This window comes from Cebidichthys violaceus, unplaced genomic scaffold, assembly GCF_023349555.1.
Source record: "Cebidichthys violaceus isolate CVI_PGR_0920_01 unplaced genomic scaffold, fCebVio1.0.p SCAF_19, whole genome shotgun sequence".
In the NCBI taxonomy this organism is placed as follows: domain Eukaryota; kingdom Metazoa; phylum Chordata; class Actinopteri; order Perciformes; family Stichaeidae; genus Cebidichthys; species Cebidichthys violaceus.
In genome coordinates this window covers 10,272,555-10,298,032 of record NW_027176361.1, presented here as the reverse complement: position 1 = coordinate 10,298,032, position 25,478 = coordinate 10,272,555, and the positions used below count along the sequence as shown (strand labels likewise).

The window sequence follows — 25,478 nt, the reverse complement described above, 5'->3', positions numbered from 1 at the left end:
GTCAGGGAGAAATGACAGCTGCTCAAAACACTGACCTGCGAAAGGATAGAGTTTTAAACTGATGCCTCCAATCTGACAGCTGCTTCGAGGGCTGCGCTTGGCCTAAATATACCCAGCATGAGACTGAATATCTAAGTCACATGAGATCCAGCTCCTTCATCAAGTCCATTCTCTGAGATGAACTCCAACAAACCGGGTCTATTCCTCGCACAGAAACGCCCACAGTAGACACTTTACAATAAGTTTCATTACGCATTTCAAAAGGTGTTGCTTTTCCGCAGTGCTCAAATGGCACGCTGATTGTGTGTTGACCCAGAATGGTGGCATTTGAGTTGAAAAGCTGGAGATTTGTATTCAGGAAAGTTGTCGGGAGCCTGGTGTCAGGGGGCTGAGCGAAAACAAAGAGAAGCACAGGACCTCAAATCCACTTTTTGCACTCACCGCATAACAAACGGTGAAAAGGTCTGGAGAAATTATTCAAATTGCAGGGGAATTTGCAATTATTATAAGTCATCTCAACCCACAATGGCAATGTTAAGCACCCTTCATGAAGTGCACTGAAAGCTCTGAGAACAAAAGCAGAATCATGTATGGGCCCATTTTCTGCCAGCGGTGTCTGCTTAGTGTATTATCATGAAGGGGAGAAGCCATTTAGGTATTTCCAAAGCCATTGTCTAAACTCGTTAGACTGGATCGATGGCGGAGTCATTTTTCTGAGTTTTTTATTTTTGCCGTTTGGGAATTAACAACTGGATGATAAATTGTGCTCAGCAAAAGCAATATCGGTGCTGTCGTTCTTTGGTTGACAGCTGCCCACTGGAAAAAAAGGCAGATTATTATTGTTTTGACCCAGAGGTCAACTGTCAGTAAAGTCCATCAACAGGGACCTTTAATCCTGGCATTATGAGACCTGGCACAGACAGCAGCCTCAACAAGCACCTCCACTTCCTGTGTGTGGCTCAGCCAATCATCCTTACTCTTACTGTATTGTATTTCCCTCAAGAAGCTCTTCAAGCAATGACCTCAGGTCAGTCAAGCAGAGCTGGGACACGTCTGTCTTCATCAAACTTCACTACAGTGAGCACTATGTGAAAACCAGCAAAGTCTTTACAATTAAATACAAATTGTATTACTGACATTTTCCCCTACACAGGAGTGGTTTCAGAAAAGTGATAAATATACAAATGTTCTAAAAATGACATGCAAGTGGTCTCACACGTATTGTGAAAGACATTCACAAAGCTTTAGCATAAAAAAGGCAGAGCGGGTCAGATTCCCCAAAGGCGTTTCCAGGGACTCCGTATGTGGTGTCTGCTTTGCTTCCCTCTCTGTCTCTGCGCCGCAGACATCCTCAGCTCGGCTTGATCATTCTAGCTACAACTAACCCCACAACTCGACTTGATCCTCATGATCAGCGATCTACATGTTCGTATGACTCGTTGTGTATCTTCTGGTTCGGGGATTTTGTGTAGAGACACCGTTACGCACCCCAGTGGGCGTTTGGCGACACGGTGGCGCAGGAGTCGCATACAGTCGCAGTACGGTCGGCGCAATATAGAGCCCCAAATATTCACATACTGCGCGCATTACTAACACATCGGGCTGATCACGTTTACTTAGAGAAAACACTTACTGACACAGCATTAACACCACAGAGGGTCAGATCACAGCCATTCTGCCCTTCAGCGGCCAATTACTATGCAGCTGTTCAGTAAAGAAAGTATAGCCTCCGGTGGCCTAATTCCCGCGTCACAAAGACTTTATTTTAGCATTCCATTGCAAATGATGATAGATAGATACATTGAAAAAAAAAACAGCTGGATGATGGGAAATTCATGAATCATATCTCGAGTGGGTAAAATTCCAGCAATTTTTCATTTCAGGTATTTGGAGTGAAGGAGAAGTGAGTGTGCAAGTGAGCAGACTGCGCGTGTGTAAAAATTAGGCCACATGTATCATCAACAGAATACACAGTCTCACTTGCTATAATTTAGGCTATATATTTTTTTTATCTAAACCGGAGCTGTTTAAATAAATCGCTACCTCGAGCGTCGGACGCTGAAATAATAACCTCTCACAAGTCGTCTGCGTAAACACATCCACAGCTCATGGAAGCACAAAAACTGACTTTCATCGAGCACTGTCATTTTTTTTGTGTGTGTGCCGAACTCCCACACTCCCGACACCGCTGTCACGCGTGGCTTCAAAACATATACGTTCATTACCCCCCCCCCCACACACACACACACACACACACACACACACACAGACACACAGACACACACACACACACACACACACACACACACACACACACACACACACACACACCGGATTCAACGTGTCTGCTCCCAGAGCCGCAGAAAACAAACAGCAGACCCCGAATCCACTCGCCTCCCAAATTTCCTCCAAATATTGACCCATTACGCATCGTTCGCTGCCCTTGGCTCCCTCTTTGCAGAACACAGCCAATAATTGGACAATGTGAGTGTTTTATTTTATTTAAATGTATTTTTTTATCAACTGTGATCATTTAGAGGGCATAACGGCAAATAATGACAATTCCTCGCAGCCAGAGAAAACCCCACAGAAGCATATAGTCACAGCAAACAAGAGAAAAGTCCTTACTTGTGTTTTGCGGCAATCCCTCCGATAATATTCTCCAGACTTGAGGGGGTTTGTAAAAATCCCTGGCTGTAGCTCGGATGCAGTTCGCGCCTCCGTGCTTCTCCTTTTTTTTTATCCGGAGCGTTGAGCAGACCAGAACGCAGGTTTTCTTTCCCCCCTCTCTCCTTCAAGACAGATGTGAACGGTCCTGGCCGACTCGCTCCACCTGCATCCCCGCCGTCAAGCCAGCCACAAGGCGGAGCACGCGCCTTCAGACCCGTCTTTTCAAATTAAAACTCCTTCATTGGTATATATCGCAGGGGCCTTTTATTGTGGTGGTTCCGTCGCCAGACTTCTAGTGGACGCTTCTGGGTGTTTCTGGGTGCTTTGACGCATCTCCACCTGCATCCACTGGAAGACAACAGAGGCATCAGCAGCAGCGGCAGCGGCACCGCACTGAGGAGGCAGCCCACGGAGACACGCCCCGCTCCGGCTGGAGAAGGCTACTTCACCCTGGGCGAGGGAGACGAGAGGGTGGTGCTGGATTATACCGTTCAAAATATTCCACTTCCCCCGTGTAAGTGGTCGCACCTGACAGGCAGTGAAGACTGTAGAAATGCAAAAACAGAGTGGACAGAGAAGATGAAAGTGTGTGATATGAAGATAAACCAGTGAGGGATTTCAAGAAAAATAATGAGCAATATAAATCAAAAGGAAAAATCTATATTATAGCCCAATAAAATCAACATCCACCCAACAATATGCTGCTGGTCCTGAAGGATGGCCACAGCTGCCTCCAATAATAATATAGGCAATAAGCTGGCAGCCTATCATGGGCTAGCTGAGGCAAATGGAGCCTCCACTAATGAGTCACAAACGTATGTGCTTAGGATATAACTATCAGGTACACTGCTGCTGTTATTTGCTAATGACTGCCAAAGCCCTCAGACACTTCTACAGGCAGTTATGTAAACAAAACAGTACATCATCATGAAGGGAAAAAACAACATAAAAGAAAGTTTCTTGCATAGGTTGCATAATCCTCATCAGTTTACTTACTTGGATGTAGACATACATTCCACTCATACAGATGAAAGATGACTAAATAGGCGATTAAACAATAGAGAGAATAAGGTGTTTTTACCAGTTTGCAAGTCCCTGAATTAATAAAAATATTAATATTCACATGCTGCTATTCTCAAGCGATTGAAGTGTCTCTGCGGTACTCAAGATAAAGGTAATGGTGAGTATATACCATACTTTGTGAAATTTAGATCCAACACATCACGTACTTTCTACTTTTGCTGTGATAATGGTTTTCAAATGAATAGAAAACACCAGCCAGTCGAGTATTCATCCGAAGGTATGGTAATGTCGAGGGGCACAGCTGTTCATTCAAGTAGAACTGGAATGATTTTGTCAGAAAATGTGAATATCTGCAGCGTTATACAGTAGTTTCATTTTTGTGTGCCAACTGGATTCACAGTATTTCATCAGTCTAAAGAGCAGTACCCGTTTTATTCTTCAAGTTAATTAAATGCATTCTGATCTATAATCAGTCGCAGATTTTTGTAGACAACAAGTGGAATCAGCTTTGACTAGCCATTCCCTTTCTGCTGAACCATTCCCTGTTACCCTTAAGACTGCATTGCCATTGCTCCGGGCAAAAAAAACAAAAAACAAGGTGTCCCCTGCACAGGTGGGACCATTTGATCTGGATAGAGAAGGGGGTCATTTGAGTCAGGGAGACCATTTGAAGCTGAGGCTGCAATTCTCTCCTGCTCTCACTTTCTCTTCATTACGTCTCCTCATCACGTCAGACACTGGACTGACACAGTCCCTCATCAGCTGTCCATGGCCTCACTGTGGTCTGTTGCTCTGTCTCGCCTCAGTGGGAGGGCAACACGGTTTCTCATCCTGTCAACAAATTGTTACAGTGAAAGTCTTCCTTTCAGCATCTTCCTCTGCTCATTTACAGGATATACTTTCTTTGGTCAGATTGGCGTGGTCTTTTGTAGGAGCATAAAGTAGATGGCTTGAAGTCTACAAGTTTAACGATGATTATATTTCCATTAAAATATACATGTTAAGCTTTCAGAAGCAACAAAATAAGTGGCTAGTTCACGCCTTAGCTGTGATCAATCAGAAACCATTGGGAACTATTGACCACAGAAACGCTATTGACACATGAATCAATAATGTGTCTTTGGAGTATATTTGACAGTGTGTCCCATCCATCTAGCCATCAACCTGTTCCGCCTTAAAGGTCTGTCCACGTCAGAGGCGAGCAGTGTGTCGACAGAGAAACCGCAGTCCTAGTCAATGAATCTGGAGGGGGCGCATCAATCACGGCCTTGTTGAGCAGCGTGGTGCGAGGGCCGCCTGTCAAAAGAATATTGGCACTTCATGGAATTAATTTCTCAGGCCAAAATATCAGATTCAACAGAGTATTGGTGGAGGGTAGGTGGCCAATTTTCACTGCAGAAAGTTGTGTCACTGAAGTATAATATAAAGTTTTTAGTTATGTCAGTCCAATGAACTTTTGTTACTATATCCTGACAATAGTGCATGAGACCGATAATCTGCAGGGAAATCAGACTCCTCTGGCTCCTCCTATTGCTCCTAATGGCATTGGCAAGATTCCACCATGCCCCAAATAAAACCACAAATCACTGCCATGGAGTCTCTAACGCCGTGTCAACAACTGCTCGTAAGACGGGATGGCTGGCTACTGGGCTTGTGGCTAGCTAGCTTGTCTGTCTCTGGAGCTGCACTCTCCTCTGGGTGAAGTAGTTTGCCAGCGGCAGGGAGTGAGGTGGAGGGACAGTTATACTGGAGGGACAGTTATACTAGGTTTACACTACAAGCGACAAAAGCATTAAAACAGTCAGGCATGGCCAGCTACATGGTCACCAGACCAGTGAAGTGTTGCTCAAGTTTTCTTTGACGCTTTTAAATAACAATGGGAACTGGCTAACATCATTTTCTAAGTCGATCGGTCTAAAAAAATTGGTTTGTGACTTCAAGTTAGCTTAAAAAAATAGAAAATTAATAGAAAAGCGTGAACATATCATTGGACAGGATCAGTTTGCAAATGATAGGTTAGTAAATGCTTCAAGTTTCGTTTTGCGACACATTCTATGAACATGTAAGGACCTCCCAGTAGCTGAATGCAGCATGTGTGCATCTTCTAATACAGTCTCTAACCTACACTGTGTCAGAGGTATAGAGATATCTAAGAGAATCATTTGAGTAAGAAAGAAGGAAATAAAACGTGCTCTGCTGCAAAATATTCCTAGAAAATGTTTCCTTGTGAAATACATTTGGGAGTAATTACTCACATGAAACGTCTAACGATTGTGTGTGTGTAATCACTCTTTTGGTGAAACTGCTTAAGTTAAGTTTCGAGCCAAAAAGGTTGGAAACCTCTGCTACATCCTTTGAAGTCACGATGCAGAATCGCAGGTTTGTTTACGAAGATGGGCTTCAGACAAATCCACAATGTCGTCTGATATATAGACGCGATCATCACAGAGTGCTCTTATGTATATTTGTCGGAGCCCTTCCTTTCACTAAACGCAGGTCACTGCGGTCAATGTCAGACGTATACCTCAATCAAAAGGGAGTCAATGCTGTTTGATGCGATGCGAATTTTCCATTCAAAGGCAACATCTAAAAATAAATGAAAATATCTCACAGCAGACAGATGTCGTCTGAGTGTATAACACACCAAATATCATCAAATAACCGCCAGCCTGTTATCATGATCTGGTTTGAATCCAATAGAGATTTCATGCCTTTTAAATATCAGTATAACTCATTCCAGTCGTATGTCTTCCAGCGCCTTGATTTAATATTCTCTACATACAAAGCTGGCTGATTTGATAAGCTTTCACTCATGAGTAATTCATTTCATTGTTGGAGGACCCTGTGAGGTTGTTGCTTTTTCCTCTTTCTCTCCATTGCGCTAATTAAAACTAATTGAATTGAATTGATGGTACCGAGCCTCCGAATCACAGCGCTACCATCTCCGTCCTGCTCATCCTTGAAATGAGACAAATCAAGTGTGCCGTGTAATCAGACATGAAAAAGAGTCAAAACACGCCAAAGAAGCATCTCCCTTGTTTGTTGTTATTGTCGCGAGCACATTATCACCTCCCCATCAAATCCACAAATAATAGCTTGGCATAAAGGAGAGTTGTTTGAACAGAAGTAAATGTAGTTGCCGTAGACGTGACGATAGTTACATCCTTAGAAAGTCTCCCAGGGTGCAATTTGTCTTGAAATCAGTACATCTACATTAATAGATTAGCTTTGGAAAAGCAAGCTGTAAAGCTGTAATAGGTAACACTTGGATGTTAATATATATCATCAGACAATATATAGCAACGTGTGGCTCTGACAGATGAGCAGACTACTGCACATTAATAATACAAATGAATCATGTGCTGCAAACTGTAGTGTTGTGTAGGTGTACTCATATACAGTGGCTGACTGTATTATGCAAAGTGTTATTATGACGTGGGTCGAGCCTCTACACTGTCTTTAGGTTCACATTAAACATAGAATAGAACAGTGGTTAAAGGTGCAACGTGTAAGATCTGGCCAAAAGTTTGAAACATTTAAAAAACAAACTTAAAAACCATAATGAAATAAGAGTGTTGACGCTACACCAAATATGTATTTTGCTGCAGAGATATCTGTCAACCAGCGAGGTCCGGCCTGTACTTTCCTGTAATACCACCTGTTCCTCTAGAGGCGATAGTGAGTCACTGTAGCGCCGATCTGTCCTCGGTTCAGAGAACCAAGAAGGTTGGTGTTCGTTTTGATTGTATTAAATAAATAATAAAATGACCTGCACCCTCGCCTCGTCCTCCCCGCCGCCGGTATGCTGCTTAGCAGGGAGTAGAGTGTGGGCCAGGCAGTGCAAAGCCCAGCACCGGGGGTCCGATCCCTGGGGGCTGCCCCTACTCTCCGCCGGGTCAGCAATCTTTCTGTTGCTGTTGCATTTTCTTGTTTCTGCCACTTCGCTCTACAGTTAGACTTAAACTGTAGGCCCACGCCTCATGTGAAGATTATAAGATAGCGGTGTTATTGTGACCGGTCTGAGTTTCAGCAGTTTGATTGAATTTTGCCAAATAGTTAGTAGTTGTTTTTGTGTTAAATAACTGGTGACTGTAAATTTAAATTGTATGGAGCCAGTAGTTGCTGCCCCCTATTTCTTTAAACATTTTGCTAACATATCATGTCAATGACGATGTTTAGTTAATATAACTTTTGATTATAATTACTATCGTGTGCAAAAAGTCTAGCTATTTTGAGATGTCAGTACAGATTCTCTATCCGACACATGTCTCCGGAAGAATAAAGCCAAACTCAGTGACACCGACAGACACGTACCATCGTGCGTCAGCATAATGTTGTATAATATAGATGGATCTATTTACACAGGTCAGAACTTTTACTGGAAGGAGTTTTTACTGATCAATGTGTACTTACTGCAAAGTGAAAGTGTTGCTGTTCTGGCAAGAAACCTAAAAGCCTCCATCCGAATCGTTAACTAGCAAAGCATGTGGGTTAGCACCTGTCAGAGAAATGGATCTTTTTCTATTGTATGTTGGACGGATGCTGATTGATGGTAAACAAATGATGGAGAAAAGGCAGAGGAGAGGCTTGCGTGCTGTCACTGTGAAGAGAAATGGCAGTTTAATATTTCAGTTACTAATCTGTGTTGCTACCCTCTGAGGCAAATTTGGAGACTGTGCTGTGAAGAAAAATGACAGCATCAGTCGTTCTATAAAAATGCCCCCGTATCTTTATGTTCAAGCCCTCTTGCGGATGTTGGAATTATGGCTCTTGTCTGTTGGGAACAGAGGATGAAATAGTGTGATGTTGGTATGGAGTCACAGAGTTGGCATAGAGAGGACGTTGGCGGGTGAACAAAATCTTGACGTAGAGATTGCTGATCGCTTTCAACATCCCATAGAACATCGACGTTGGTTTCTTTTCACCATGACCGTGATCATTCTCCAACCTTCACCATATAGGGTATTATTGTACGCGGGGACATGTTGAGCCATACAAAACACGTGATGTATCACAGAAGAAGAAAACTGACTTCTGACATGTATTATGCTTTAATAAATACGGGGAAAGGGACAGACATCAGCAATACACTGCTGTCCCTGAGTATTAAGTGAGAATAAGTGAAAGAGAGAGAGAAAGAGAGAGCAGAGATCACAAGAAGAGAGGATGGCGGTCTATAGATGTCAGTGAAGCTTTTAACTAAAAAGAGAGAGGAGAGCACGTTAGATTCAAACACACAACAGGAAGATTGTACATTGTAGTTAAGGAGGAACAAGTAAAACTGATTTTTTTTTTTTTTTTTGCCAAACTCATAAACTGCCTCTTAAACACAGATTGTGTTCTATAAGAGTTTACAGCAATCAATATAGGTCCTAGTTTAGCTCCTCCTGCTGTGCACTTCAAGTGTCCTTTTCTGGGAATTAGCTGTTGTTCTGCACAAAGGCAACACTGCTGATTGGGCACAAGTAGACAATAGCTGTAAATCAACCAGCCTTTCCGTCAGCAGGACGAGTTTTGATGGTGGTTCAGACAGTATGAGGTTCTGATAAAGGCAGTATAGGCGCTGAGAACATTGACATGTGACCACAAGCGAATTGTATGTGCCGAGCAATCAGAAGCCATAACGGCACCGATGGAAAAACTCAAAACACATCAATTGTCTCACTCAGAAAAAGAAAATCGGCCAAGCAACACATCATGTGTAGTCATGCTTTGCATCTGAACCGCCTCTGAGATATGAATCGGTAGTGTTGAAGGGCATTGTGGGAGAATTGTGTTATCAGCATGTATGGCAAGGGAAGAAGCAGGCATGCTCTGCTCCCTGAAGGCCTAGTCATGATTAGATGATGAGGCATGATGGCTCCAAACATATTTACCCCACGAAGCCCTTTGGACATGGTGTGTGTGTGTGTCCGTGTGTGTGTGTGTGTGTGTGTGTGTAAGGCAACAGAGACAACATCAGCATATTTGCAGATAGCAGCTTCCACACAAGGGCGAGAGGAACAAAGATACACAGCAGGAGGCCCACTGGAGAGGTGTATCAGTTTGAATGAGATGTAAGTTTGCTTGTGAAGTGCATGTCAGTGTTTTCATGTTTGCTTACAGCGGAGAAAGGACGAAACATGGGACGGATTGCCGTGACGATCGCAGTGTGCCGGGTCCTAATGAGCTCCCCTCAGTGCGCTCCTTTGCACAGCGTGTGCACAGATCAGGGGGTGCTACTTTCCAGGGGGCCCCTCTGGTGATTGCTGTCGCAGCGGTGAACATGGACAGCGGTGCGGTGTCTTTCTTTGTGTTAGAGGAAGTGGGGGGGCTGAAAGGAGACATACTTTACACACGGTGTGAGGGTAAGCAATTACTATCGCCCCCCCCCCCCCCCCCCCCCCCGAGATGGAGAGTGCCTGTCGATGGTGAACAAAGCTGCCTGCGTTTGCTCTGCGTTGTCAAGGCAGAGGAAATATTGCAAGCCAAATTTCACCTCTTTTCAGTGGGCCTGAATAGTAGCGATGTAGCTTTTACTTGTGGAACAGATATTTTGACATGGCCAAATGCCATTTTTGACGAGTCAAAATGTTAACTTAAGATAAAATTGTAAAGCACTTTTGACATTGAGTGCCTCTGTAGCCGCAACATCCTGGGTTTGGTTCCTGCCTTAGAACGCTTGTTGCATGTCATCTCTCCTCTCTGTCTCTCTCACATTTCTACACTGCTAAATAAAGGTGAAAATATAATAATGTCAAAATCGTCAAAATTGAATTACAGATATCTGTAATTGAGTTTGAATAGAAGTCTATGGTAAAAGCTGACACGTCATAATTAAGTTCCAGATCACAATGAACATTTCCACTAGTAAGAAATTAATTGTTGATATTAAAAATGTACATTTTGAATAGTGAGAAATGAATTAAAGACATCTTTAATTAGAATTATTACTAATCAAAATGTCACTATGGGTATGTTGGCTCAAAGTTTTAGGTTTTGTTCAAGAGCAGCGCTTTAAAGGAGACGCTTGGTCTCAATCACAGTTAGATATGAACACCAGTGGAAGCCTTTTGACAGAGGATTTTTGTTTCCTGCTGCAACAAACTCGATCCTAAGTGAGGCTAAATACCTCATGCAGCCACCTCTGTATTGAACGCATGGATGAGATTAGTATTGATCTTCTCATCCAACTCTCAGTTAGACAGCCAATAGGCAGATTTCCCCAAGTGTTTGAGTATTCCTTTATGAGTTTTGACCGGGGTTTTGCATTGGAATACGTGAGTGGGGGTACACTTTTATTGTAATGGGGAAAAAAAGGCAAATTAATTTTGGTAATATTGTGTAAATGTTGATGAATCCTGTTGGTTATTACAAATATAAAACAAAACTGAACCCATGGTGGAAATATAATGCTGAAAACGTTCACACTATAGTTTCCCCCCCACCCCTCTCAGAAAGCACCCACTCCATCCAGTATGATCCCTCATCACCTTCCCACCTGGGGAGTTTGATGGGTTTTTTCAAATAGAGCACAGCAAACACCTGTTGTGCCTCAACTGTGTCCCACTTCACCTTGTTTTTGTGGGTCCAGTTTAAAGTCAAGAATGGCTCCAGATCAGAGTGAACCTTATGCATGCAAGGCGTATGCAGATAAAGGAGAAATGGGCCTTGCAAGCGTTGTGTGTGTGTGTGTGTGTGTGTGTGTGTGTGTGTGTGTGTGGTTGCAAAGAAAGAATGAGAGAGCCTCTTTTACTCCTGATTGCAAGCCATTCCTTCAATCTCTCACTCCATCTTTCTGCACCTCCCTTTCTCTGTTTCTTTCTCTCTCCAGGCCATCTCTCACTTAATCTCCCATTCTCTTTCTCTCCACCTTCAATTCAGTTTAATTTGCTCTGCTGGCATGGGAAGTATGCATTTATGTCAGCCAGGCATCCGCTGGGATAACTGATGGCGCAATAACCATAGGGAAACAATGCTCTCAAACAGGAGGGAGTAGGTATCGCTATTGAACCATTAAATAAGGGAACGCTCAATGCTCCGTGTGACTTCCTAGGAGGGAAATGACTGCCTTCTCCCCCCAAATAGCTCCACCATTTCCAATAGGACTCGGCTGGATCAAAGTGTAGAATGATGAAGAAAATACTAATTGAGATAATTCGCTATATTGTTCCCTATTGAAATCCATTCGTGATAGAGGATAAGTGTGGAGTGTTGGGGTGTACAACATGCAATGGCTGCAACTGATGCGTTGACGGTGGCTCCATTTTGATTTAGAAAAAGGGACGCATGGATGCATATCAGGAAAATAAGTCAAAGAAAGAGGTGAATATATATGAGGAACGCCACACCAAACAGAAAACCAGAGACATCTTCGATCCATGTAAAGATGTATTTAAAGCCACATGAGTATGCTGCCAGTGAGCAGACTCATTCACACATTAAAGCCAAGAGTCAATCAATAATATTCACAATTCCACACCCACATTAGTTTAACTCTTCTTGAAGAATCATGAAATGAAAATGTGACCTTTACAACCTGCTAGCCTTCCATCCTGCTCTATAAATCCCCCGACCGTCCTCTTTTCTTAGTCCCTTTGATAACTGGAGAAATGTAGATGAGATATTTCCTGGGCAGATATAACTGAAAGCAGCTTTAGTTATGAAAAACATAAAGTAAATGGTATGTTCTGATTTCAAAGAGGAAGAGCTTGACTGTAAAGCCCTTTGACAATCATAGGGAGAACTTCCATTATAGAGTTCTCTTAAAGCAGCGCAGCCTCTGACAATTAGCATAATGCTATTTTCAGTAAATCAGACAAAATGAATATATTTTTTATCATAAATAGGATCAATAATTATTTATGCATTGACATGTTTTTTAATGACACTAACAGGTTGATGATGTCTCTGTTAATGTGAACCATACTTCTATCAGACAGACATTTGATGAAACCATGAACCAGCTGTTCAGTCTCATTAATCGTCATATCACTGTGGAAACCTTCAATGTCTTTTAATATTCACCCGAATTTGAATGCATGTGCACAAGAGGCAATCATTTTCATCATATTCTTCTTCAAGTATCTTTGCAATTAAAAATCATGAGGTGCTGTTTAATAGCCACAAGTATTCAAAGAGAGGATGAAAAGCCTTTTCAGTTTAGGTCCAATAATTAATTGGATCAGAACAATATTGACTTGTTAACAACTTGTGAAATGTTCCTGACATAACATCGTTTTTATCTCTCAACTCACCTCACTTCACACCTTTGACTGGTGGCATTCATGTCTAGTTGGTACTTTGTGTGTACACTTTCAGAAACATAGAAACTGTTCAAACCTCTAACAAAAGCCTTGAGTGTGTCTTAATAACCTGGTATGTAAAGTCCATCTGGTCGTTTGCAACCATAACCGTACAAAAGCGTGCTTTAAAGGAGCAGTGTGTAGGACGTAGTGCCATCTAGTGGTGAGGTTGCAGATTGCAACCAACTGAATACCCTTGCGCTCACCCCTTCATTTCCAAGTGTGTCGGAGAGCTACAGTGGCTTTCAAGGAAAGGCTCTCTCTCAAGCGACATGACGGTGCAACATGGCGGACTCTGAGAAGAGAACCAGCTCCCTGTGTCGATATTATTGGCTCATTCATAGCTAACAAAAACACAAGATTCTTAGTGATTATTCACTGATGCAAACATTGATATTATATATTTTCCATTTCCGCCAATAGGTCCCTGAAATCCGAGACACTGGATCTCATAGAGGCGCTAGATGATTTACACAATATTATTACATTTGTATTATTAACATGACATCTATCATTCATTTTTCAAATATCACAGTTATCTTCGGTACTAGTATGTCATATTTGGAGCTTTACATTATGGGCTATATATTGGGTGCATCTCGACCTTTGGCAGTCTCAGATGAGAGCCAGGATGCAAGATGATTGATATTTCTTAGATGGCGTCCTGACCACTATTGATATCGTGACATATTTAATGTGTTTGCTTGCACTGTCCTTTACACTTCAACATGCAACACTACCACCTTCTATTTTGTGTATACAACAACTTAACTCCATGAAAATTTGATTTTGAGTATTACATTTGTGTAAAGATTCTGTCTTGTGGCACCGACGATCACACCGCCCCACAGTCTCTAAGCCCTCTCATTTCCTCTGTTCTCTTTTACAGGAAACCATAAACCACATGACTCCCTGCATGCACAAGTAATCAATTATCTGGTAATATTAAACTGGCTGCATGCAACCCATGTATGGTGCCTTGGTGCCACTTCTCTATTTCCCTCTATTTTCATTTGCCTATTATGATTTAATTGATGCATTCCCCATGCATTCAGCGTAGGTATCCAAGTGTTGATAAGAAGCTGCTTATGTATGACGGCCATATCAAATCAAATGGATCCAGTGTCCCATACGTCACTCTTTACAGCCACTGATCAACAGTGATCTGGCCTTGGACCTGGTGGTGTACTTTAGAGCTACATACAGTTCAGATATATTTATTTTATTTGGGAGTGTTTGCGTATGTGATAACAGAAAATGTGAATTTTAAGTTGGTGTCAAATGCATTACTTAGGCTGTCACCTACAGATTCATGATTCATGATTCAGCTGTTCATCAAATTACAGCCCCGCCCATCTCATGAGACAGGTCGCAGCAGTTTCTTTCCCCATGCTCTTGTATAATGCGCTGTAATTGTCTGTTGAATACTAGAGCGTGTTTCTGAAAGTTGTAGATGGGGGTGAGGGAACCGAGCCGAGTGGGTTTTTTGAGTTTCATTGCATCTGGTTTGAGGCGCAACAAGAAATGGAGAGACGGAGCCAGAGGAGGGAGATACTGTGTGGGTAGGCGATGTTGGCTTTTTATCCGTCATTGTGTCATGAAATGGAATTTAGAAAGTTTGGGAGCAGCCGATGTGCTTACAGGTACAGTATGTCTGACACTTACATGCTCGCACAAAATCCTCACAAACTTTGACTTCCACTTTTTGCAAGCATACTTACTGCTAGTCTCTCCCTAAAATTATGTTTAATTCAGTTGCATCTCTCATTCTCCAGTCTAGTTTTGATGTTGAGAAAATAAATAATATACCATGCACAGCAGTAGTGGTAGAGCCATGTGTGTGTGTGTGTGTGTGTGTGTGTGTGTGTTTGTTTTTTTAAAGAAGCCCCTGTACTCATCTCCATGCTTTAAAGATTTTTCTTGAACAGGCTTGAGAAGCCTAAACAGCAAGGCTCCCACAAAAAAACATTTATTTACTGTTAAAATTACAGTATGCAATTTTATTTTTGCACACGGAGAGGGAAGCTGGATGCTCTGAAACAGCCATCAGCTATTTATTTTTTCCTGCAACGTTTTTCGTTTTCTTTTGTATCTGCCAACTCCCTTAGAAAAGAGAAGAGACATGACTGTGGGGAACAGTAGGGGGTATAAGAAGTCCTATCAAGAGGAATAGGCCTCTCCTTTCAACTGGATCATAGAAAAAAATAGATGTAGAGCATGTGTAAGCCTACATAGGAAGACAGTCAAAAGTGTTCTCTGTCTCAGTGTCTGATCTCACACCGCTGGCCTTCTTGTGTGTGTGTGTGTTTGTGTCTATGAGAGTGTGTCTGAGGGGGCTTCCAATCTCTCCGTCTCCCCTCCTCTGTCTTTTTCATTAGGTTTTAATTGACAGAGACTTACATTTGCAATTTTAATTATAACTGTTACCAGCATCAAAGTGTCTGGTAGTTGCATGTTCAGATGTCAAAATTGATATTCCAACATGCCCATAGATGACGTATGCTAACAATTTCTTGCTAATGTAATGTTTGATGCTAGGTTTCTCCACCAAACACATGTGGTCACAAATTAGTGGGCCACTTGCTAATGTATTCCTCCCACTCATTAACAGCACACGGATCTGGACAGTCAATTTGTTTTGGTTGTATTCGCCATCTCTTGCACTCCGCCATACTTCTGTTGCCAATCTGTGGGCGCACACTTGCTTATGTCATCATCATCATCATTGTTTATGAACTGGAAGAGGGCGTAGGCCATCTCGCACAAAAGTAACCAACAGCAAGCTTCCATTTCAAGCCCACGACGTGGTTTCTGTCGGGTGAAATGACGACCGAGTACAATTTATCAGAGCACATTTATATGCAAGCAATTTAACTTGAGTTAGGCAGCAACACACTGTTTTGGCATGTAGGAGAATCCAAAGCTTGACAGGCCTGCTGTTGCCACACTGTGTTAAGGAGTAGGGTCTAATGAATGGCCGTTTCCCATCCATACATCCATAATGTATTGAAAGGGTGAAGCAAAGCGGCAAAGTCTTTACTCTGCACCATGAAACGGTCTTTTGCTTCTTTACAGCCGAAGGTTTTTTTCTGGTGAAGAGGACACTAGCCTCATTCAATAGCATGCATTAATGTCTGCCTCTCACGGTTGAAAATTAGTATAATTGATGTGGGACAATAATGGAAAATGACACAGGCATAAACCTGCCCGGTGCTGAGCAGTTTGTGCAAGCCGAACAGCTGATTCCTCGATTTTGTTCCGGCAGAGATCAAAAATATTTTCTTGACACTTGCTTCTCACTCCGCTCATGCTTTTTTTTCTCCTCCGTGCTTTGAGACAGAGAGTGGAGGCTTTCTAATAAGCCCCATAAAGAGTCTTGTAGTGTCATGAGGGAGCTGGTGCATTTCATGCTCCGTGGCTTTAGTGGGAATAAACAGGTTAGTGGAGTGCATGTTTGCATTGTTTCCCCACAGTCTGGCTGTAAGTTTTATCCTGTTATTCCACTTTAAGGAGGCAAAACCACAGTCAGCGGGGAGATGTGAGAAGTCTGTTTTTAGGTCTAAAGGCAGCGTGTGTGTGTGTGTGTGTGTGTGTGTGTGTGTGTGTGTGTGTGTGTTTGTGTTTGTGTGTGTGATCACAATGCTGTACTTGAGAGGACTGCTTTGAATTCTGGACCAGATGTTTTCAGGATATAAGATTTAGTATGTAAAAATATCTGTCAAAAGAGTAAATAAGAACTGCAAAACAGAAAAAGAGTTTCTGCTTATTTTCTGAAATGTAAGTTGGTGTCAGATTTATCAGGCCGCTGCTGGGAAACCGCCAAACACAGGAAGTGACAATTTAAGCTAAATGTGAATGTTTTTTTTTCTCCAAAACAGCAGAAAAGCAAACGGGCAAGTTGGACTGCTGCCAAACTACTTTTTACCATCCCAAAAAACTTAATTTAACCTCTTGACGAACATAATGATTATGATTATAATGAAGGTTGTTGAACTGTCAAAGAGTGTCTCTTTGATGAATTGTGTGGCTTCTAGTGTATATATAGTGCTGTTAAAGCCAATTATTGAGGGGAAGTCCAAAAATCATCTACTGAGTCCAAGTGATGCTTCAACCCAAGCGCTGTCGAGCCATAGATGAAGTTTAGTCAAGAAGTGGTGACGATGAGAGTTTGTGTCGACTGAGCGGATCGCTGTAAGTGAGACTAAATACAGTGTGTGTGTGTGTGTGTGTGTGTGTGTGTGTGTGTGTGTGAGTGTGTGTGTCCACTGATCTTTGCTCCTCTTCGGTAGTAGAGCTGACCTTTCTTTGTTGGGCTCCCCATCAACGGGTTTGCATAACTACTGCACTTATTATGCTAATTAGATGCGATAATGAATGCAGTAAAGTGCTAACACTTTCCTCCCTCATGTTGTGCTGCATGTATGTGTTATCTAAAACCACCCCCATGTTCCACTTGTTTGTCACTCTGATAGAAAATGACACTCTTTGCATCTGCGTCCAAATCCCAAAGAAGAGAGGAGCGTGAGGTTTTGAAACATTTACTCAGTCACTGTAGGAAAACAGTAACTGGAGCAAGGTCACAACTAGGGGTGCTTATGATCCTAGCTGTCCTTTGTCTCCTCTGTCCTCTTGTCTCCTGCTTTTGCACAACCATATCTGGGACTTCTTAGCGCCTTCTAATCGTCATGGCAGACAGCTCAGTTGATGTCAGAAGTTATAGTGCCACTTTAAGTCAAACAGCAGATGAACCAACAATAATTCAGCAGTTTTTACATTTACAAATGAGTAATTTCTACAACTCCATGTATTATCTAATTCTATAATGCATTGCTGTCCAAGACCGTAACCACTAGGCCATAACACACAGGCAGAGGTTCTTGTAATACGCCCGAATCCTACGCACTTCCTGTAAGGTGGAACCAGGAGTTGCCAGTGAATAGTCAGCCGGAGCTTTGCTCTTGTGTGTCTGTGTAGTCGTTCCTCTTTCCAGGTGTCCATGGTGGAGAGGGGAAAACAATGCTATGGGCTGTGTAAATAAAATTGACTTGACTTGTGGTGCGGCGTGGTCCGTCATCAGCTCCACACCCACACACACGTTTAATTATGCCTGAGGGAGGGATGCTACCTTGGGCTGTGCGATGCTCATTTTTCACTTAAAAAAAGAATCACTAATGAAATGAATTCTTAATTAGCCGAGGCCTATGCCCATCATTGATTTATTTATCCGTTTACACTGGGGGGTTTACACAGATTATGCTAAACCACCCAGTTATATTCAACATCAACCCTTCTGCAGGGAAAGTAAAGCTCAGACAGAAACAGCAATATGCCATTCATTATTATTCTATTGTTATTGACTTCACTGCTTATTATCACTTGTTTCATTCTACTTTTCCCTCGTCGTGTTCACCATGTATCACTACACTCCAGTCTCTCCCTCTCTCTTTTTGATTTACTTCCACCCACCCTCACTGTGGCTCCTACAAATAAAGAAGTGTGATTACACTGCTTGCTCCGTCATCACATTAGAAAGAACAATCACCTGAAGAGTGATGGGGCTTTCAATGCAGCCACTGTAAGAGAGGAAGAGAGGAGTGTGGAGAGTGAGTGGCTGGGTGGTGGTGGTGATGGGGGGGGGATAAGATTGGTAGCAGAGACGAGATGAAAGGGATCCTTCACTCACTGGCTCACAAACAAACACACATACACACTTCACTCTCTGAGATACCACAGCAAACCACAATATCCCCATGCCAAATGTTAGCCTTAAGTAAGTGCACATTTGTGCTCTGGAAGGAAGAGGGTTGTGTGTGTGTGTGTGTGTGTGTGTGTGTGTGTTTAATTTGACCTGTGGTGTTAGTCCAATCTCCTGGCTCCCACTCTCTCCTCTGTCTTTGTGAAACTGCTGATGCTCAGTTGTTGCCTACATGACTGGCTGCCATTGGCTCGTCTGGGCATTATTTCCCAGGCTCATCCTGAGGATCACTGGGGATTGGAGGTTGTGTCCCTGAGGCCAGTAAAGACCCCCAGGGCACCTGTTCAAAGCTCCAGAGACTGAGGCTGCTCTTTGGGACGTTGTCCCCGGGGCCAGGCACCTTTCCAGGGGATTAGCAAAGGGAGAGTGAGCCTTTCATAACCAGGACGAGGAGAGCCGGTGCAAGCACTCGAGTCTCAGAGGATCCGCTCACTTCAAGTGGATCCAGCTAAGCCAACATGCCAAGGTATATAAACGGGTAGTAACGGTAATATCAGCCATGACGACACTGTGAAGCCCCTAACACATACCCTATACTAGCACACTCAAACACACACACACACACACACACACACACACACACACACACACACACACACACACACACACACAGAATTCAGGCACTCACAGGCATACTAATCCAGCCTGGTCTCCTAAAAATTATGTTCCCATACAATAAAACTGTGGTTTCGAGGGAAACTATTTGTTTATTCTCTTTAATTGAGCAGTTCAGAAACACTCATATCTCTAAATGTTGACATGAAACATATTTATGTTTCAGACATTTTCAATGTATTAACACAGTACAGTACATCACTTTATTCTGGCGACTGGGTTGACTAATAATACTTCATAATCATACTCTTTCCTCATTGTATCCCTTGGGTAAGAGAATAAGGCATCTATCGTGAATTGAGGGCACTACAAGAGACTGTATGTGAACCACAATCTCTCCTCTCCTCTCCTCTTCTCAGTGCAATACAAACAGCCACATTATTGAAAACCACCAAATATTTTTGGCAAAACAATCCCCCCCCCCCCCCCCCCCCCCCCCCCCCCCCCCCCCCCCCCCCCCGCTGGCTTTGAGCCTTATTGCCTTGGACGTCCTCTTCTTGGCGATACGGAGCAATGAAAAAAAATAAAATTGATGCGAGATCCAGAGCAGAGACTCGATCCTCGTTTTTTTCTTTAATTTCCTTCCTCAGAGCTCCTGCGCTAAAACAGAGCCAGAGAGTGTTATGGTGTGATCATTCTGTTTGCATGAATGTAGCCAGAGAAAGGGGGGGGAAAATGAGCTCACAGTGGCGACTATCTCTGCCCTAACTGAGCACAAGGCGCCCCTATGGAGCGACTGATAGCGGCTGCTGTATATGACATTCACACTGGCCTCCGGCAACTGGCGTCATAACTAGACGGGCTGGGAGGGACACGGAGTCCAGACCAGAGCTGAGGTTGAAAAGCTGCTTATCAAGCAGTTGTATCCCCAGCCTTGGGGTGTGTGTGTGTGGGGGGGGGGGGGGGGGGGGGGGGGGGGGGGGGGGGGGATTGGTCAGGGTCAATGTTTCCATGGTGATTGGATATAGGTTATTTGTTTGAAGGCAGTGTTCACTGTGTCACACCTCTGAGGGATACACAGGAACAGCTTCATGGGCTTTATGAATACCACAGAGGATTCAGCTGCTCAAAGTATCCACACACAGCTAATTCTATTGTGATATTATCATTATATAAATAGCAGTTATACCCAACAACACATTTCAGTCATTGGTACGATGTGGAGGTCGACGTGACTTAACCCACAGTCAAAGTTGGCAAGTAACCACACTGCCCAAAGCCCCTATGTGGAGGAGGGGCTTAACTTCATGCTACGTTTCTTTCTGCCATTTTGTCTCTCATCAACCGTGGTCTTAATAACCCCTATTGCTGCTTTGTACCGGCGTGCATGTCTCAGATACGTTGGAAAACCAAACGCCCTTGTGTCAAAAATCTTTAATAAAACTGTCTCTAGTGAGTTACAAGTTGGCTGATTAAAGCTGGTTATCTACAGCGGTTTGAACCCAATATAAATAATATTAATTTCAATAAACGGATCAAAAGGATGCCAAACGCTTTGTCAGGTGAGTCAGCAAGATGAATCCTTGGTGGTGACTTATGTGGTCCTCCTGCACCACGTGTGAGGGTCCTGGATGATGTCTAATTGTTTGCATGTTTGTATGGACACATATAATGAATATCTAAAGAAAAACACATTGACAACTTCCTCATACATCGACACTATAAAGAATAAATGATGAAGTTCAGATTCAGTGGGAGCGTCCACAAGACAATGAAACACAATCCCTTACAACTGCTATCATCTCCTGATGCTTTAACAACAAGAGACGATATTGCTACCAAGGATGTTGTGAAGACAAGTACTTTAAAATATGCAAATACATGCATTCATTTGCCTAATTATTATCGCATTAGCATAACGTGTGGAAACTAGGTGTTACATGTGTAAGTTATCGTTTTGATTTTGTCAGAACATGAGGCAAGTTATGTGATTCATGCAACCTTTTTATTTGATCATTTAAAACTGACAATGGATACAATCTGAGTAAACATTGGTATTAATAAGAATGCCTGCGGTGCAGCTGGCTCATGAGCAGAACCCACCTGGTGAAATCGCCCTGTTAACGCGCAACCGGTTTAGGAGGGGCCGACTGCATGCATGAGCAGCCAGTGGAAGCCCTCAGTGCGTCAGAGCTCTCGCGGTCTCCCACCAGCCGTGTTATAGATCTCGCCAAGGCAGCGGCTCGTGGCAGCTAGTGTTTAGCCTCAGTGCTAATAGCCCGGTGTACGGAGCCTTGGGAAATTAGCTGCGCACTGAAGCATGCTCCGGGAAGCTTGGTGAACCTCGGTCGGTGGAAGAGCAGTCGCACATAGGTCAGAGGAATCAATGTCCTTTAGGGACCGAGGGGCTGAGCTTGAGAGCGCTGAACTCTCGCTAACCTCGGATAGTGACTGCGGTGTAATTGCGCCGGTCCAGTTACGGAGATAAGGTGAGAATTGACAAGGGATTTTGATAAAGAAGAGCGTGCAGGGAGGCTGGCTTGGCTGCAGGACGCCTGACATTTTGCAAAGATGTTACAAGGAAGCCTGCTCTCCTATTGCAAAAACACATGCAAAACAAGCACTTAGCTTTTTCAAATCAAAAGTTGTGTTTCCACTACTTGTGAAATCATTAGTAAGAGCAAGCTTGATCCCTTTTCTGATTTTAGGTTTAATTGATATTATGATATTAATCTGAATACAGGTCAGCAGTGACAAACATCACACATTTTAAATTCTTGTAACAGAAAAGAAGAAAAAAAAAATCGTGCTCTAAAGAACTCAATAGCACTGAATAGAGAACAAAAGACAGTTCTATGTGTGATTTTCAAAACGTAATGCATCTCTCTTGGGATGTGCTTTTGAGCAGCAAAAATCTGTGTCATTTCTCAGATCGTGATTGTGAGTTTCCCACTCAATCTGATCTCAAAACCCATGTGGCAGCACAAATCTCTGCGTGTCTGGTTGACATCTCTCCGTGGACGTCTGCACACCACCTGAAGGTCAACCTCGACAAGACTGATCTGCTCTTTCTTTCAGGAAAGGAATCTCCTTGACCTCATAACCTCATCATTACCACTGAGTGCCCTGTGATGTCCTCGGCTCAGACCGCGAGGATTCTTGGAGTGACACTGGGTGACCTGATGTTCTTCGCTGCCAACATCAGTGTGACAACCGGCTCCTGCAGATTCATTCTCCGCAATATCAGGAGGACATGTCCTTTCGCCACCCAAGATGAGGAGCAGGTTCTGGTCCAAGCTCCTGTCATCTAGACCGCCGCAACTCGCTCCAGGCAGGTTTGCGCGCATGTGCCATCTGACCGCTGCAGCTCATGCAGAATGCAGCAACCCGGCTGGTCTTCAACCTACTCAGGTTCTCTCACACTACCCTGCCCCTCCACACCCTGCACCGGCTCCAGGTGGCTGCTGGAATTAGATTCACGCCTATCATACTGCAAATGGCTCTGGGCCATCGTGGTCAAAGACATGGTCTAACTACACATTTTTTGTTGTTGCATCCACATGGTTGAATGCACTTGTTGTAAGTCACTTTGGATGAAAGATAAATCAATGGAATGCAATTTGATAAGAACTAAGAGGCTGTGAGATGTTTAATGCAGGGAACCAAGCCAAAGAAGCTAGTGGGAACTGCTGGTACTACTGATCGCATAATAATAACGCAGACATTTCCAAGCTGCTCTCCTACAGTAACACCGGCGGAGTTCACAGCAACCTTCAAGTCCTTCAAGTCCTCTTTTTCTTTACTATAGACACTTGAAATAGCATCTGAAGTACAGTTTCTGACCAGGAACATGTAATTGCACTAGAAACTCAAAATGAGAATGTCATCCAATGCTAAAATCAGCTCAACGCTAAATGCTCCTGAAATCTAACGTTTTTGAATTTGGTTAAAAACATATAGAATTGTCATTAAATTATTCAAAACGTGATTTATTCTAGAGCTTGGCTTCCTTTTGATGTGACCCCGGATGTGACACCTTCTCGACAATAGCGTTTGGTCTTTGCTTTGCATTGCAGCTGACATGTTGTTCTCAGCCAACAGCTGACAAATGTGCTGAATAAATGGCCAACAGTCAGCTGAGTTTCCCCAGTAGAGTGTTGGTGAGCGATTTATCCCCAAGCAAGTGACCTGGGTCTGGTCGGGCTCGGTCACCCGAGGAAACACTCCGAGACTGCCTCCACTCAGCCAGAAAGCACCCGGGAGGTGACTGGGGCACGGACACATCAGTGGGACTGCAGCTCCCATAGACCACTGGGGTTAGAGATCACAGCCGCAGACATGGGGTGAGGGACTGTTTACAGTTTGGGGAAGGAGCCAATGGAAGAATGATGGTGGCAGAGGGGAGGGATGCTTTCGTCTCACTGATGCAGAGAGACAGGAAGTGGACTCTGTACTAGAAGCAAAGTGCACACTAGAGAGGATTGGACTGATCCCAATAAACTTAAAACATACAGTGTTTTCACACAGAAGTCTACTCAGAGAAAGAGAAAAAAAAATAATAATAATAAATTATTATATAATAAATAACACATTTTTTTCTCACACACATTCAACCACCTCAGTGTTAATTGGTTTGGGCATGTGCATGTGTGCATGCACACGCTTGTCATGTGCACATGCATTTTTTTTTGCAGGAATCGGCACATCATAATTAGCTGTACTGAGTGCAGACCAAAGCACTCTCCTGCTCACAGTAAATGTGCTAATTGCATGAGGAGCTGCAGGGTGGGCGGATTGGCTCAAAAGCCTTCCTACTGTATATTGCAGCCGTGACCACTGGGGTTTCCCATTTGAGAAGGACACTGTGGGAAAGGTCAGTACTGTGTGAAGAAGAAAGTGGAGTGTTATACATATCCTCACCGGAAGATTTCTTAGTTCTACATTGGCTCCATGCTTAAAAGGCTGCCTCCACCTTGCAATGGAAATACCTGTCCATCATTGCAGTTTTGAAGAACATAAAAGCCCTTTGGAGAACGTCTGAATCTTTTCCCTGGCACGTCAACGTCAGTGATTGAATAAACTGTACAGCATTTGGCACAGCAGCATAAGTGAGTTCCCCCTCATGGTCTTAGCAATCCATTACATCACTTCTCATTAAGCAAAACTCCACATATGTCTCAAATCTCAATGGGAGCTATTTACCGGAGATGGAAAACAAACCGGGCTCATTTGCTACGTGCATTTTTTTTTTTTTTGCAGTGCGATTAATAAGCAGGAGTTATCGAGCTTCCGTTGCTAACAAGAAGAAAGAAAAAAACTATGAAGCAGTTATTAATAACCACATGGTTTAAGGATTGCCTCCTTATATTTTCAGAGTACACACAAGCACTTTTATTTTGTAAAACATATTTTTGTAAACGTATTTTGAATGTCTCCAAATTCCTGCAAGAAATATTTATTCTATAAATATTGTCCAAGAGAGAAAAAAGTATGTATTTAATAATTTTGAAGGTATTTCTGATGAAAAATAGGCAGCACATTTGAGCACAATCGGCCAATTCTAGCCCTGTCTTTCTTTAACTTGTGTCTCTTTTACTCAACCGAGAATTGGAATCTTAAAGTTCAGATACATATAGAAGCTCAAGGCGACAGCTGCGGCAAATGTGGAGAAAACAGGCCAGAAAGCAAAGATACTTCTGAAATGTGGGCAAAGAACAAGGATGAAGAATAACAAGAATGAAATCATTTCACATAAAGTTCACATCTGGAGGAGATATCCGTAAACTCGCAAAAGATTTGTCTCTCTCTGTGTCACATTTGTATTAGAAAAAAGAAACAATAATAGTTTTCTGATGCTAGATAGCTATATTTTAATGGGTGGTTCACCCAAATTATGACAACAAATATATGTCTTACATCTAGTGGTAAGTGGTAACTTAGCTTTGAAAAAAGAATAATTTCAGCATGACTCAACTGAAAACACTGCTGTGCTCGGGACAGGAAACCCAACTTCTCTGCTCAGCCAGGCGCATCATGTGTGTGTGTGTGTGTGTGTGTGTGTCTGTGGACGAGAAAAAAGGCAGCCCTCTTGTTGTGATGACAGCAATGACATTGCTCCGCGGCTGCCATTCCCACTGGTGATCACCGCCTTTGATTGACTGACGCAGATCTGATTTATCTCTTTATTTATG

At 43.0% G+C, this 25,478-nt stretch overlaps 1 protein-coding gene across 3 annotated transcripts in view; it reads right to left on the bottom strand.

Moving 5' to 3' along the window:
• Positions 1 to 25,478, bottom strand: part of nrxn2b (neurexin 2b) — a 645,600-nt gene that overhangs the window by 601,225 nt on the left and 18,897 nt on the right. For 2 of the 3 annotated variants that reach the window (XM_068713607.1, XM_068713608.1), the window contains exon 1: positions 2,629 to 2,825. The exons of the other annotated variant lie outside the window; for it this stretch is intronic. The gene's annotated coding sequence lies outside the window, so the exon portion shown is untranslated. Of the gene's footprint in view, positions 1 to 2,628; positions 2,826 to 25,478 lie in introns of those variants that run through there. 3 annotated transcript variants of the gene reach the window in all.